Here is a 15975-nt window from a genome sequence, read left to right on the forward strand (position 1 = left end):
GTGAGCATGAGTCAATTGGCCCAGGCTCTGAGACTCAGCGCCACGTTTTTTTATTGCAGTGTACACATAACCTTAGGGCCATTCAGGCCCTGACCTGTGTTGATGGAAATGTAGAGTCATGTTACCCCAGAGGGGAGGCTGGGAAGGAACAGGACCCAGTTGGGCCAGTCAGGCATTAACCTGTGAGGATGACTCTCCAGAGTCATAGCCCACACCTCCTCAGAAGAAACAATCCTTCCCCCATCTCCTTGGCATTTCTGTCGGACTGTATCTTTCCTTAGGACACCATACAGTACTCTGTTTGAGCAATGGGATTCATTTTGTCTCATGCTACATGCTGGTTTTGTACATCTGAAAGACCTTTAGATTACATTAGAATTCAGTTAAAAGAGATTTCTTGATTCTTTGATTAAGTTCAAGAGAAGCTTCATATATGCTTTATGTTCAGTCTCACTCAACACAAATTGCTCCAATACAATCAGTGAATTAAAAATTCAGCTGAGATTTAAAAAACAACAACAGAAGAACCCCTTTCAAGGTGGCAGGTATGGCAGGCCATGGGAGGCTGAGCCTCCTCAAATAGCGACGCATGGCCCTGCCCATGCTCCACCCCAAGCCCCCTCCTGCTTCCCGCCACTTCCACCTGACCCCAGCCCAGGTAGGCTGCTCCTCTTCTGCAAGGGGGGGGGCAGGGGCTAGCGTGGCAGCGCAGGCCAACCTGCGGCTCGGGACTTGGGGCAGCTGGGACTGCCTACCACCATAGGTGCAGGAAGTAGGTGTGCGGGGGGTGCTGCAGCACCCCCAGGTTTTACATGGGTCTCTGCTCCCGGCCCCATATGCAGGGCCCCACGCCTGAACTCTGCTCCTGGCCCACACATGTGCTCCTGGCCCTGCGCCCGGGGTCCTGGCTGCCAGCCCCACACCCACCTCCAGCTGTGGCCCCATTACCTCCGTCCGGGTCCGCCCCTCCTGGAGACATGGCCCTGCTCCGGGCCCCAGCTCGGGGGGAGGGGGGGCACAGACAGAGGTAAGGGGGCTCGCTTTCAGCTTGCCGACTATTAAAAGTGTTCTAGCGCCACTGCCCAGCCCCCCGGCACTCTGGGGCAGGGGGCTCTGGGGCCATGGCATCTGGCACTCCGGGGCTGGGGGCATTCAGGCCAGCTGGCCAGGGTGGCCCGGGGCTATGGGGCTGTGGTGTGGGGCTTGGGGCACCATCAGGGGAGGGGGATGGAGGGGGTGGAGAAGAGGGGGGCCTTGGGTCAGGGGCTAGTATCCCCAAACAGGCAGCTCACGCGCTACCCGTGATTCTGCTCTACACAAACACACCCTAGTTGCTTAACGGTTAACATTCCATCTTCCTTGATTTTTTAAAAAAAATTCTGTCTTGTTACTATTCAGCACTAAAATCTAAAAATAAAGTCATTATGAGCATGCAACCAAATCCAAATAATCATGCGTTCTTATTTCAGTAATGCTTCTTAGGTATAAATATTTCAAGAGTAAAAATGATTTTTGAATTCTGTGATGTCCTGATACTCTAAGTATAATATTTACAGTTACAAAAGTAACCTTTTGGACAAGAATGCAGTGAGTCATCCCTCTTTAGATAAAGAGTTCTCAACAAAAGAATATTGTAGCTTCAACTCCATCTTTCTGGGAGTTAAATGGATGGAAGTTTTTCAGACAGTTCTTTCTTTTCTTGTTCACACTTCAATCCAAGACATCTAAACTAAATTTCACACCCTATTTAGAGTAGTAATGGGCAAATGTGAAGAAGTTCAGAGTTTCAGTTTGGTTTGGATAAGCATCAAAAAGTATGGATGGATCCAAACTCTCTGAGCCTCAAGATTTGATTTTTAACTCTCATTACTTTCACATGGTGTAAGACTATTACTTCAGCAGAGTAATTTCTGATTTAGATCAGTATAAGTGAGATCAGAATCATGCCCTGAATCTACAACATTGGATGAGAATAGGCTCTACGGAGACTTCCATACTCCATGATTCTGCTTGAGCCAGAGATAACAAAAGGAGCTACAAGCCTTACTGTATTTTGGAAGTTCTGCTTCTGGTCTCAACTAGAAACTGCCAAAATTTGGTATAAATTAGGCTGAAGTTTAAGGAAAAAAGATGGGTCTGTTCTTACTCTAGGTCTCATCTTGCAGTCACTAAGTAGGCAAACATCAAGCAGCAGTCAAATACCATGGCCTTTTTCTGAACCAGTTTACCCATTTGGAATTCTTCAAGTCCATCCAAATGCTGTGCTTTAATTTAAGTAAATGACAAAACTCCTTTGTGATTTGAAATCCAGAATGAACCTGAATTTCATGATTAAGATACAGTTGTATCTTATAACAGAATCCTGGAAATGTAGGGCTCGAAGGGCCCTCAAGAAGTCATGAAGTCCAGCCCCGGTGTTGAATCAGGACCAAGTATATCTAGACTATCCCTGACAGGTGTTTGTCCAACATGTTCTTAAAAACCTCCAATGATGGGGATTCCACAACCTCCCTTGGAAGCATATTCTAGAATTTAACTACCCCTACAGTTCAAAAGTTTTTCTTAATATCTAACCTAAATCTCCCTTGCTGCAGATTAAGCCTGTTACTACTTCTCATGCCTTCTGTGGACATGGAAAACAATTGATCACTATCCTCTTTATAACAGCCCTTAATATACTCGAAGATTATCAGATCTCCCCTAAGTCTTCTTTTCTCACGACTAAACATGACCAATTTTTTTAATCTTTCCTCAGAGGTCAGGTTTTCTAAACCTTTTATCATTTTTGTTGCTCTCCTCTGGACTCTTTCCAATTTGTCCACATCTTTCCTAAAGTGTGACATCCATAACTGGACACAGTACTCCAGTTGAGGCCTCACCAGTGCCAAGTAGAGTGAGACAATTACCTACCATGTCTTACATACAACAATCTGTTAATACACCCCAGATTGATATTTAGCCTTTTTCTCAACTGCATCACATTGTTGATTCAAATTCAATTTGTGATTCACTATAACCCCAAGATCCTTTTCACTAGTACTACCACCTAGCCAGTTATTCTCCATTTTGTAGCTGTGCATTTCATTTTTCCTTCCTAAGTTAAGTACTTTGCACTTGTCTTTACTGAATTCCATCTTGTTGATTTCCAATCAATTCTCCAATTGGTCAAAGTTATTTTGAATTCTAATCCTATCCTCCAAAGTGCTTGCAACCCCTTCCAGCTGGGTATCATCTGCAAAGTTTATAAACATATTCTCCACTCCATTATCCAAACCATTAATGAAAATATTGAATAGAACTGGACACTGTACTGACTTTTGCAGGACCCCACTAGATGCATCCTCCCAGTTTGATGTTGGACCACTGATAAATACTCTGAGTATGGTCTTTCAACCAGTTGTGCACCCACCTTATACATCTAGACCACATTTCCCTGGGTTGCTTATGAGAATGTCATGTGGCACTATGCCCAAAGCCTAACTAAAATCAAGATATACCACATCTACTGCTTCCCCACATCCACTAGGCCAGAAACCCTGTCAAAGAAGGAAATTAGATTGGTTTGGCAGGATTTGTTCTTGACAAATTCATGCTGGTTATTCCTTATAACCCTGTTAACCTTGAGGTGCTTACAAATTGATTGTTTAATAATGTATTATTTTCAAGTATCATAGTTAGGCTGACTGGTCTATAATTCCCTAGCTCCTCTGTGTTCCCTTTTTAAAAGATTGGTACTATTTTAGACTCATAGACTTTAAGGTCAGAAGGGACCATTATGATCATCTGGTCTGACCCCCTGCATGCTGCAGGCCGCAAGACCCTTCCCTGGACTCTACCGTTGAAGTCCCCAATCCTGTGTTTTAGTGACTTCAATCGGCTGAGACCCTCCTGCTAGTGATCCCTGCCCCATGCTGCGGAGGAAGGCGAAAAACCTCCAGAGGCTCAGCCAATCTACCCTGGAGGAAAATTCCTTCCTGACCCCAAATATGGCGATCAGTAATACCCCGAGCATATAGGCAAGAGTCTCTAGCCTGACCCTTGTTGGCCATTATGCTATTCATGTACCATTGCTTGGTTTTCCTTGGCTACTATGTTTTATCATTAAACCATTCCCTCCATAAACTTATCCAACTTAATCTTAAAACCAGACAGGTCCGTCGCCCCCACCGTTTCCCTCGGAAGGCCGTTCCAATATTTCACCCCTCTGACGGTCAGAAACCTTCGTCTAATTTCAAGCCTAAACTTCCCCCCGGCCAGTTTGTATCCATTCGTTCTCGTGTCCACATTAGTACTAAGCTGGAATAATTCCTCTCCCTCCCTTGTATTAGCCCCTCTGATATATTTAAAGATAGCAATCATATCCCCCCTCAGCCTTCGCTTTGTCAGACTAAACAACCCAAGCTCCTCTAATCTCTTTTCATACGACAGGTTTTCCATTCCTCTGATCATCTTAGTCGCCCTTCTCTGCACCCGTTCCAGTTTGAGTTCATCTTTTTTAAACATTGGAGACCAGAACTGCACACAGTACTCCAAATGAGGTCTCACCAGCGCCTTATACAACGGAAGCAGGACCTCCCTATCCCTACTAGATATACCTCGCCTAATACATCCCAAGACCGCATTGGCTTTTTTCACCGCCACGTCACATTGTCGACTCATAGTCATCCTGCGGTCCACAAGGACCCCTAGGTCCTTCTCCTCTTCCGTTACTTCTAACCAATGCGTCCCCATCTTGTAACTAAAATTGTTATTATTCATCCCCAAGTGCATCACCTTACACTTTTTACTATTAAATTTCATCCTATTTCTGATACTCCAATTCACAAGCTCATTCAAGTCTCCCTGCAGAATATCCCTATCCTCCTCCGAGTTTGCAACTCCTCCCACCTTCGTATCATCTGCAAACTTTATCAGCCCACTCTTGCAATCGGTCCCGAGGTCAGTTATAAATAGATTAAATAAGATGGGTCCCAAAACCGAACCTTGAGGCACTCCACTAGTAACCTCCCTCCAACCCGACAATTCACCCTTTAATACGACCTGCTGCATTCTCCCCATTAACCAATTCCTTATCCACCTCTGTATTTTCATATCGATCCCCATGTTTTTCATTTTAACCAATAATTCCTCATGGGGTACTGTATCAAACGCTTTACTGAAATCCAGGTATATTAGGTCCACCGCATTTCCCTTATCTAATAAGTCCGTTACTTTCTCAAAGAAGGAGATCAGATTCGTTTGGCACGATCTGCCCTTCGTAAAACCATGCTGTAATTTATCGCATTTGCCATTAACCTCAAGGTCCTCAACTAGTTTCTCTTTCAGAATCTTCTCCAGCACCTTGCACACTACTGATGTTAAACTAACAGGCCTATAGTTACCCGGGTCACTTTTTTTCCCTTTCTTGAAAATAGGAACCACATTGGCTATTCTCCAGTCCACCCCCGAGTTTACAGATTCATTAAATATAGTCGCTAATGGGCCTGCTATTTCCCGCGCCAATTCCTTCAATATTCTCGGATGAAGATCGTCCGGTCCACCCAACTTAGTCCCATTAAGGCGTTCTAGTTTTGTTTCTACCTCGGATGCGGTAATCCCCCATCCTGTATGCCCCTCTGTCACGGTGCTAGTATCCCTAATACCTTCATTGGCCTCATTAAACACCGATGCAAAATATTCATTGAGATATTGCGCCATGCCTAGATTATCTTTAATCTCCTCTCCGGCTATAGTCTTCAGCGGTCCCACTTCTTCTTTCTTTGCTTTCTTCCTATTTATATGGCTGTAAAACCTCTTACTATTGCTTTTAATTCCCCTCGCTAAGTCGAACTCTTCCCGGCCTTTGGCCTTTCTCACTCTATCTCTACATTCTCTGACTTCACTAAGGTAAGTTTCCTTACTGATCCCTCCCCTCTTCCACTCTTTGTACGCTTTCTGTTTTTTCCTAATCGCCCCTTTCAGCCGGTCGCTCATCCAGCTCGGTCTAAGTCTCTTGCTTAGTAATCTTTTTCCCTTTTTGGGGATACAGGCCTCTGACAGCTCTTGCATCTTTAACTTAAAGTAATCCCAGGCTTCTTCTGCCTTTAGGTCCCTTAATACGTTTGCCCAATCCACTTCCCTTACCAGTCCCCTTAATTTGTTAAAATTGGCCTTTTTAAAATTATAAACCCTAGTCTTTGACTTAATTCTGGTACTCCTTCCATTTAGTTTAAACCGAATTAGCTCATGATCACTGGAGCCCAAGTTGTCCCCCACTACCACTTCCTCAACAAGGTCCTCACTACTTACCAGAATCAAATCTAAAATGGCCTCCCCCCTCGTCGGCTCAGCTACCACTTGATAAAGGAATTGATCAGCAAGCACATCTAGGAACATCTGAGCCCTATTATTGCTACTAGCGTTTGTTCCCCGATCTATATCCGGGTAGTTAAAGTCCCCCATAATTACACAGTTTCTATTAGTATTTACCTCCCTTAATACATTAAACAGTTCCTTATCCATATCCTGGGTCGATCCCGGCGGTCTATAGCACACCCCAAGCACTATCCCCGGAGAGGCTCTAGTAGTCCTTTTACCTTGCTTGATTATCGCCCAGACGGACTCCGTGTTATCTATTCCATCCACTATTATTTCTTTACAGCTTATTTCACTATTGACATACAATGCCACCCCCCCACCTTTACCTTTATCCCGGTCTTTCCTAAACAGCGCATACCCCTCCATACCTGCGTTCCAGTCGTGACTGCCATTCCAGCACGTTTCAGTTATTCCTACGATATCCGGTTTCAATTCTCGGACCAAGAGCTCCAATTCCTCCATTTTATTACCTAGGCTTCTCGCATTGGTGTACAAACACCCTAATGTATGTCGTTTAGCCTGTCTCCCATTAGTAGCACTGTATGTTGCGGGCCTCTTTGTGTTCGTCCCCCCTGTCCTTCCTATGTCCAATCTCATCTCCCCGGCTATGTCTCCTCTTATTACACTCAGCTTTTCAATACTGGAAACTGGCGTGGAGATTAACTGTGCATCTCCCAACCATCTCCCCAAACTTCCTAGTTTAAAGCTCTTTTGATAAGATGAGCCAGCCTCCCTCCCAGAAGTCTATTTCCTTCCCTACTAAGGTGAAGCCCATCCCGCGAGAACAGGTGTCTGTCCCCGAAAGCCTCCCAGTGGCCATACATCCCAAAGCCCTCCTTATAGCACCACTCCCTTAGCCAACTATTTATCCTCACAATCCTATCAGCCCTTTGCTGCCCTTCCCTTGGAACAGGCAGAATCCCACTAAAGATAACCTGAGCCTCTATCTCCTTGAAAGTCTTCCCCAGCCTGGCATAATCTCCCTTGATTCTCTCTAACGAGAACCTAGCCGTGTCATTCGTTCCTACATGAAGGATTATCAAGGGGTTCTTACCTGCTCCTTTTAGGATCCTTTTCAACCGCAGGTCCACATCGCGTATCTTTGCCCCCGGTAGACAGCACACCCTTCTGTTCTCCGGGTCCGCCCTGGTCACAGGCCTGTCCAATCTCCTCAGTAAAGAGTCTCCAATTACATACACCTGCCGTCGCCTGGCAACAGTGCGATCTAGTAATCTAGTCTCCGATCCCTCTAGTCCTGACCTGTGTCTGTTCCTATCTTCTCTTATGCTCCCCCTTATGCCTTCCTGTATCCTCTGGTGGCCCATAATTGGTGCTGTCTCCATCAACTCCTCCCCCCTCTCTCTCGGACTAGCAGCTCTTCTCTTCTTCCTCACCCTCCCACCTTCAGTCACCACCTGCTGCCCCTCTACCTCGTTATCCAAACACTCAAACCTATTCCTGAGTTCTATTCCCCCCTCACTGGCCCTCCTTTTCCTTGGCCTACTTCTCACAGTCACATGCTTCCACTTCCCTTGATCTCCCCCTTCCATTCCCCTCTCGCTGTCATCTACTACTGCCTCCTTCTGCACCCTAGAGCCTTCCCCTTCAGCCCCGCCTTGCCTATCCTCCATCAGCTGCTCAAACCCCCGCCTAAACTCCACCAGGGTCTCTACCTGCATCTCCAGCCCCTTAATCTTTTCCTCCAGTAACACTATAAGGCGACACTTCATACACACATACCTTTGTTCCAGGTCTCCTGCTAGGACTATATACATACCACAGCTCCCACATGTCGCCATCTGCATTCTGTCTGCTGCTGCTGCTTGGCTCATGGCTGCTGCAGTCTCTGCCCACAGCACCTGGGGAAACAGAGCACACACCACACCCCACCCTCCTGCCTCCCCCTGCGAACTCCTTCTCAAACTCCCCTGTTTGCTGCCTCTGTGCCGCTGCTCGCAGCTGTGCCGCTGCCTGGCTGGGCGGCCGCTTTTATGGGCCCGCTACTCAGCTAAGCCCCGCCCCCTAATCAGGGCTCGGCGTCCCTCCCAGCACCCTGCCCCTGCAGGCCTCTACAAACACACAAGGACAACAAAGACAGACACAAACACAGATACCTTCTCCTCCAATGAGAACTCCCTCTCAAACTCCCCTGTTAGCCGCCCTGTTTGCTGCCTCTGTGCCGCTGCTCGCAGCCCTTCTCCAATCCTCTGGGGCCTTACCCATCCTCCATGAGTTCTTAAAGACAATTGCTAATGGTTCTGAGACTGCTAATTCCTTAAGTAACCTAGGATAATTTTTATCAGGCCATATCAACTTGAGTACATCTAATTTATCTAAATATTCTCTAACCTGTTCTGTATTACTTTAAGTCGGTCATAAGTAGTATCTATGGCCTGGATCCACAAAGGGATGGGCATTGCAATGCCTAACTTTTAGGCACCTAGAAAATCATAGCAACAATGTGATCCACAAAGCCCTAGTTAGGCACCTATGCTCTCTATGCAACGAATGGGGATAGCTAGGCATCTTAGAATATGATCCACAAAAGCCAGCACACTAGGCCTGAAGCTGCCCAGCACAGCCCATGGGAGATGCTGACAAGCCCCACCCTTCTCAGAGAATAAGCTGTCTAAGTCTGGGTTGTAGGGTGGCGCCTATCTCTGATAGTTCCACAACTGGGAACCCCTTTCCTGGAGTCAGGTGGTTTAGGTGCCCACTTTGTTTCTTGTAAGAATGAGTAAAGCATGTGCCACACTCCCCAGCTAGAGGAAGAGAAGGTGGTACTCACCTTGTAACTTTTAGCCCACTGACTAGAGCATTCACCTGGGATGTAAGAGACTCAGGTTCAATTCCCCATTATGCCAGAGAAGGAGAAAGGATTTGAACAGGGGTCTCCCACCTCCCAAGAGAGTGCTCTAACCACTGAGCTATGGGATAGTCTGGTGAGGCTCTTTCTCAGTCTCACCTGTTGAAGCTGTGCCACTTTGAGTAAATAATTAAAGAGTCATTGAGCAAGAGTGAAAGTAAGAAGGATTTGGATCTTGTCTACATGGTATATTAGTCCACACCAGCTGGACCGTAAATTCTAATGTGTATCGGTATTGCACACTAACTGGCCCACATGGATGCTGCTGGCAAGCACTAAAAGTTCCTTAGTGTACATTCCCATTTCAAACAGTACCACATTAATGTCCAGTAGGGAATTTTAATGCATGCCAGCATGGTCCACATAGGCCAGTTAGTGCACAACACACTGGTAGGCATTAGGATTTACACACCAGCAGTTGTGAACTAAGGCACCATATAGATAAGGTCTCTATTACCTGGTGGTTAGGGCATCCACCTGGGAAGTGGGAGACCCAGGGTCCATTCCTCCTACTTCAGTGACTCTCTTATTAGTTATACACAGTGGAGCAACTTCAACAGGAGAGACTGAGGAAGCCTTTCTCCATCCAAATATCCATAGCTCAGTGGTTTGAGTGTGCTCTCTTAAGAGGTAGGAGACACCTGTTCAAAACCTTTCCTCTCCCTCAGGCCTCCCACATCCCAAGTGAGTTCTCTAACCACTGGGGTAAAAGTTATGAAAGCAGCACCCACCTTCACCCACCTTTCTGCCCCACAAGAGACCAGATTTCTGACTGGGACCCAATCTGGGGGACAGCCCCTCAGCATGCCCACCAGATTGGGCCCCACAGGTGAGATGGGGAAGATAGGTGCGCCTCTGCTTCTGTTCATGAATGCAATAGAGATTAGGTGGGAGATAGGTATTGCAATGTCTTGATTAAGACTGCAATGTGCATGCCCAGAGGCAGAAACCTGGGTGTCTAGGGTACTTTGACTGGAAAACTTAGGTTCTGAGTGCATTTAGGAGCCTACAGGGATGGGTGGCTGCCAAGCAAGGTTTTATGGATCACAGTTCAGCCTAAAAGTGGGATATAGGTAATTAGTTCTAGGGTTTAGGTACCCAAAAACCTTTGTGGATCTGGGCCTATCAGTCTTTGTGGTCTACTCAGTACTACTGGTAGAAATGCTTCAAAAAGACCTTTTCTCAAAACTGATTTATTTTGTGTGAGAGAAAAATTTTCACTTTTCAACAAAATTGGAAAATGAAACATTTAGACTGGCTCAGTTTTTATTGTATTTTAATTTTTCATTTTTCAGCCTCCCCCCACCCCCCACTTCTTCTTTTTCTCTTCCCCGCTCCCCTCCAGCACCACCGCCACCACCACCACCTACCCTTTCTCAGTACCAAAATAGAAAAAAGCCAGGAAACCAAAAAACAGAAATATTTCAGTCCCCAAAATTTGATATTTTTTTTTCACAACAATTTTTAAATAAAGGAAAACTTCATTTTTAAAACCTATGGAATAAAAACTACTATTTTTACGTGTGATTCTCTCCTCTCCCCCATTTTTTGACCAGCTCTAGTCCTCATATTTCCCTTGACCGTTTCATGCTGTTTTTTAAATTAATTATTTTATGGTTACTTATTGTGCCATTAAGGGGGAAAAAATAAAGCAATGCTTTCAACAGTAACCACAGTACACATATCTTAATTTCCTGGAAAGAAAAGATAAACAGCCAGATGTTTAGTGTGTATGTCTATATACTTTTTACAACATTTTGAAGTAAGGCAACTGTTGTGGGTTTGGAAAGATAAATTGCATCCTTTCCCTGTGTCTGAAAGGAAGAATATTTGCAGTTTTACGGCTTCTTTTGATTGTTTGCTAGTACCATTTTTCTTAGATGGCTCCTTTTACTCAGGGCAGAAAATGTTTTTGGCATATCCTTAATTGTCAAGCAAAAGACAAAAACAAACCCCAAAACAAAGCAAAAAAATATCACCACCAATAAAATAGATTTGCCCCTCCCCACCCCCAGGAGCGGGCACCCTGAGTGCTCCAATCACTCACCTTTAAGGCTAGTCCTGCAGGCTACTATAGTTGGGTAAAATTTTCCATATTCAGAACCCTAAATGCTTCAGTTTTTATGCAGGTAAACATGCCATAAAATGGCAATATTCTTCATAAATAAAAGAAAATAGAAGAAATTATTATGTAATATTTGAGGGAGAGGAACCATCTGTTTAAGGTCTTTATTCTGCAAATACTCAAGCATTTGAATACAGTGGAACTAGGAACATAAGCTAAATTACCTACATGCGTAAGTGTTTTGTGGGATTGGGCCCTGGAAATGCAAACAGCTTCCATTGTTACTGCATTAAAAGTCAGCAGGAAAAATAAAATATCCAACAGTGATGTCAATACAATGCCAATAACATTGGTAGAGTGAGAAGCGTTGCCCATGTTATTCTCATTATTTTTCACAGTGACAGATTTTATGAAGGCTATTTATTGTTAACACATGGGTCCATGGGTTATTAATATTGCATATAGGTATATGTGATTCTTGTGTTATTGCCCAACATAACTGGGATTTCAGTGGAAAAGACAGACTAGGAATTTTAAGTATTGTATTCCAGATGTCTTCTCAGTAGACCTTTACTACACAAAGATGCATTATGCATTTACAATTTACTATCTGGAGAGAAAAGAATTAATATAGAGGCTGCACATGTCCAGCTTCTATGTCAAGCTTAACTGAGGAAATCAGTTCATACCACAGCTGGTCCAAAATCTATCACACTTTTACATTTTTGGCAGGATGTCACCTTAGGCATTGTAAATGGTGTATGTGTGCTATATAATTATATTGTCCGTGGATTTATGCACCTGTGTTGCATATTTCATTACATTTGCTTGGCCTCCTTATTATGACTACATTTTACATGTCTGATAATACAATTCAGATTCTACCAAATCTGAAATACTAACTTTCAAGCAGAACCAAATGATGCCTAAGTAATTTAACACGATACAATGGAAGGCAAAAGAATTACTTTAATCATAATGAGGTCAGGAGATTTCTCTTTGCTACTCTTCCATTGACATCTTTTTTTTGCACATAAAGATATTTTAGGCTTTTGGGTACAATTTTAATACATGTATTTATTCTCATTGTGATAAAAAGAGCTGTTTGTTGGAGAGAAGGAGTTAATATGTTTATAGAAAATCAAGACAAGCTTGGCATCTTTTATAGAATCAAACCAGAGTTCATAATACCAGTATTTTGTTGTTTCTAAATATCAACTGGCCCAATAAAAAGTGCAATGGAAAATTTTAAAAAAATGTGATTACAGTTACATAGAGTGAATGCCAGAAGCTCTGTGGATGGCTTTTTATCTCATTCCCTTAGTGAAAACAGTTAACTAGGCACTGGTGAGATATTCTGTAACTGCACAACAAAAAGCTGGCACAACTGCCAAGTGTGGCATGCCAGATGTGTGAATACATTCTGGAGAGCAGTATCAGCAGCTCCAGCAGAAAGCCATAGCCATTAATCTAGAGACCTCTGGGAGTTCAGGATAGTGCTGTAAAACCTAGACCCTGCCAAGACTGCATCAGATAAAGCCATCAATGCATTGTAAAAAAGACACAAAACCTATTTCATGGGCTGCACTGATCAAGCAATTACAATCATTGACTACATTAAGCAAAGAAACAGCGGGGTGCCCTATAAAATTGACTGCCAACTTGAATAATCAATAGGCTCCATGTAGAGTAAATTAAATAACTGAAAAACTATTTGGAAAAACTGAAGTTAAAAAGCCAGTCAGTAATCCCTCATCCATGGAAAAACAACACTGCATCGAAAAGATTCTTTAGTTTGCTTTAATTCTTGTCACTAGGAAATACAGTAACAGTAAGCTGAGAAAGACATTATTTAACCATCTCAATCACCAGTTCAAAATTGTTCACTTAATCTGTACATTCATAATCAATGCACACATTTCTATTATTTCCCAACCTGCCAAAGTTTAAACACGGGTTTCAATTGTAAGACTAATACTCAAAATGAGAGAACCTAGAAAAATGGTACATACTGCAGGAGGCTTTAAATGATGAAAATTACTTTCCCTAATATATAAAATATCCAATTTAACCTGACTTTCATTTCCAGTGCAAACTGTTGGCAGCAATAGGTTGTGCTCCTGCAATTGATGGGATGTGACAGGACTACTATACCCATGTTGAGCACTTTACAATGATTCGGCCATCCACACACAAGTTGTCAACTGCAGGATAAAGGCCTTGTTGCCTTAAATTGTTTGAAGTTAGTGGGGCTCCATGAAGGTGCAGCGGTTTTCTCACACACCAGCAACTGTAGCATAAGGGCTATAGAACACCATGAATGGCAGGAACAGGGCTATTTGAAAGGGTATATCTTCACTGCAGTATTAGCCTGGGTTATCAGAACCTGAGTCTAAGCAGCCACACTGCAAAACCCTACCTAACTTCTGTCCTTACTGGTGCTGCATGCCTCTGTGTGGGTGTTTCACTAGGATTCCTGGGGCATACCCCATAGTGCTTTGTGTGGGAAGGAACTGGAGGACTACAGAAGATGAATGATTTAGCTTGCATCTTCACTATAAAGTGGGCAGATTACCATCCCAAGTGAAAGTGGAACCTGGGCTTTGCACCCCCTCCTGGCCCAGGCTGAAAGCACTACCTAACTTGGGTGAGAGGTTTTTGTTTCTGTATTGGAAGGGAGTTAGCGATAACACCTAAGCAAGAGCCTGGTCTAATTCTGTAGTGAAGATTTTCCCGGACAGAGCAGACCAGGTACCTGGGTCTTGGACTTTTACAGTGTGCATTTTTTGCAAGCAAAATAGGAGAGTTTTAAGGGGGTGAATCTGTAAGGAGTTGGTTTATAGCAAATGTTTTCACTACACACTAGTGAACAAAGAATTTGTTTTTCTTTGCTTGCAGTGGAAAAAAATTGAAAACACTACCCTTGGACAAATCATGCCTTTGCCCAGACAAGATTTTCTCCATTTTTGTTCCCCATTTTTAAAAATAAAAGTCCCCTTCTTTGCAGAAAAAATTTCTTACTTGAAAAAAACATCTTCTGTGTTTTGTGTTATTAAAGTGGAAAAAAAATCTGAGGCAGAACTGCAACATATTTTGCTTTTCACGGAACCAAAAAAAAAAAAAAAAAAAAATGATGCATCAGTTTCTGCAGAGGTGCAAATATGTTTTTAACTCCTAAGTAAGCTCTTTGAAAAATAAACAAGCTTTGTCAATGTGAACCAGGGTATCAGACTCTGGACCTCATGGAATAGTGTTAAAATTGTTTCTCACTGATTGAGATATCATGATAATTTTCAAACAGAACCATAATGTGGAATTCTGGTTTCACCCTCTCCAGTCTGCAGATTAAGGGAAATCAGATTAAGAATCAAAATTAACTCCTAAATGTATTGGAGCACAAAGGTGCTAATACCTAGAATAAATAAAACAGTTATCATCATTACTAGAAAAGTTTTGTAAAGCAGGGGACCTAGAAAATCTCTTGGACATTAATTTACTGCACCAATATTTTCGGTGTTTTATACAAGTACTTGCACTGGCATACAATAAATTAGTTGTCAATAAACAGCCTGGGATAACAATATTCTGTTTCTTACTCCCTGTTAAAAATAAATGGGGACAAAACCTCTGAAAACGTGTGCTTTATGAGAAAACTCATCGCAACTGCATATAAAAGGAGAAATATGATGAACTAAAAATGATTATGTGTCACAATAAAATTTTTCAACTTGTCTGCTGATTAGATGATAATGCTGCCCATAAAAGCAAGAGGAGGAAAAGCACTGCAGAGAACTTGATAAAATGTCTTACTGAAATCTATTGTATTTACCACTTATTAGATTCTGAACTCAAATAGATCTTGATTGCTGAGAGCTTGGGTATTTAAAAGCTTTAAGATCATCAATTACATTACTCATAATTTCCACATCTGCCTTTTCCCCAGCAATTCAGGCAGAGAGAAGACTGTTATAACACTCTTTCTGCAACGTGATTATTATAAGACTCTGTTACAATGTGCACTTGAAATGCCTCTAAGAAATTTGAACTTAACTGCAATTCGCAGTTTTATGAAACTATCACATGGATGGCTTTTGGTGGTAGTGGAAAGCAAATGAGTGGAGAAGTACCAATTAGCTGGAGAAAAGCAGATCCTTACCACCCAGGGGCCCTTGCAAGTATGCAGGTAGCACAGCTATTTTCTAAGACACCCTTCTTTCCTGCCTATCAAATATTGGCTTTGGGGGAAGTGAATCTGTATTTCAGAATAAACAAAATTGTAATTAGAACTGTCATTATGTAATTGAATAAAACTGTGGCTAGGTTTGCACAGGGATGCGCAGCCCAGAGGGAATTGGATCCCAAAGAATCTGTGCTGTGAATTGCCCAGTGAATTGCCAAAGCAGAACGATTTTTCCCCCAGAAATCTTTTTTTTAAAACCACCAATAGAACCTGATCCAACTCCCATTAGTAAAATCAATGGTGAGATTCCCATTCATGTCAATGGTGCATGCCAATACAGTGTATTGATCTCATTCACAAACATCCATATTCACCCTGTATTAATAGAATACAAGGAATTCACACAATTAGACTGACCTGACTCAAATAATAGTAATACATTCTTCAATAATTATATTAATTGACTCTAAACCACGGAGCCAGATTCTGATACCCTTCCTCACAATG

General features: G+C 43.0%; 1 long non-coding RNA gene across 1 annotated transcript in view; it reads right to left on the bottom strand.

The window, feature by feature from the left end:
* Positions 1–15975, bottom strand: part of LOC117871667 — a 253284-nt gene that overhangs the window by 114704 nt on the left and 122605 nt on the right. The gene's annotated exons all lie outside the window — the stretch shown is intronic.

This window comes from Trachemys scripta, chromosome 2, assembly GCF_013100865.1.
Source record: "Trachemys scripta elegans isolate TJP31775 chromosome 2, CAS_Tse_1.0, whole genome shotgun sequence".
In the NCBI taxonomy this organism is placed as follows: Eukaryota; Metazoa; Chordata; order Testudines; family Emydidae; genus Trachemys; species Trachemys scripta.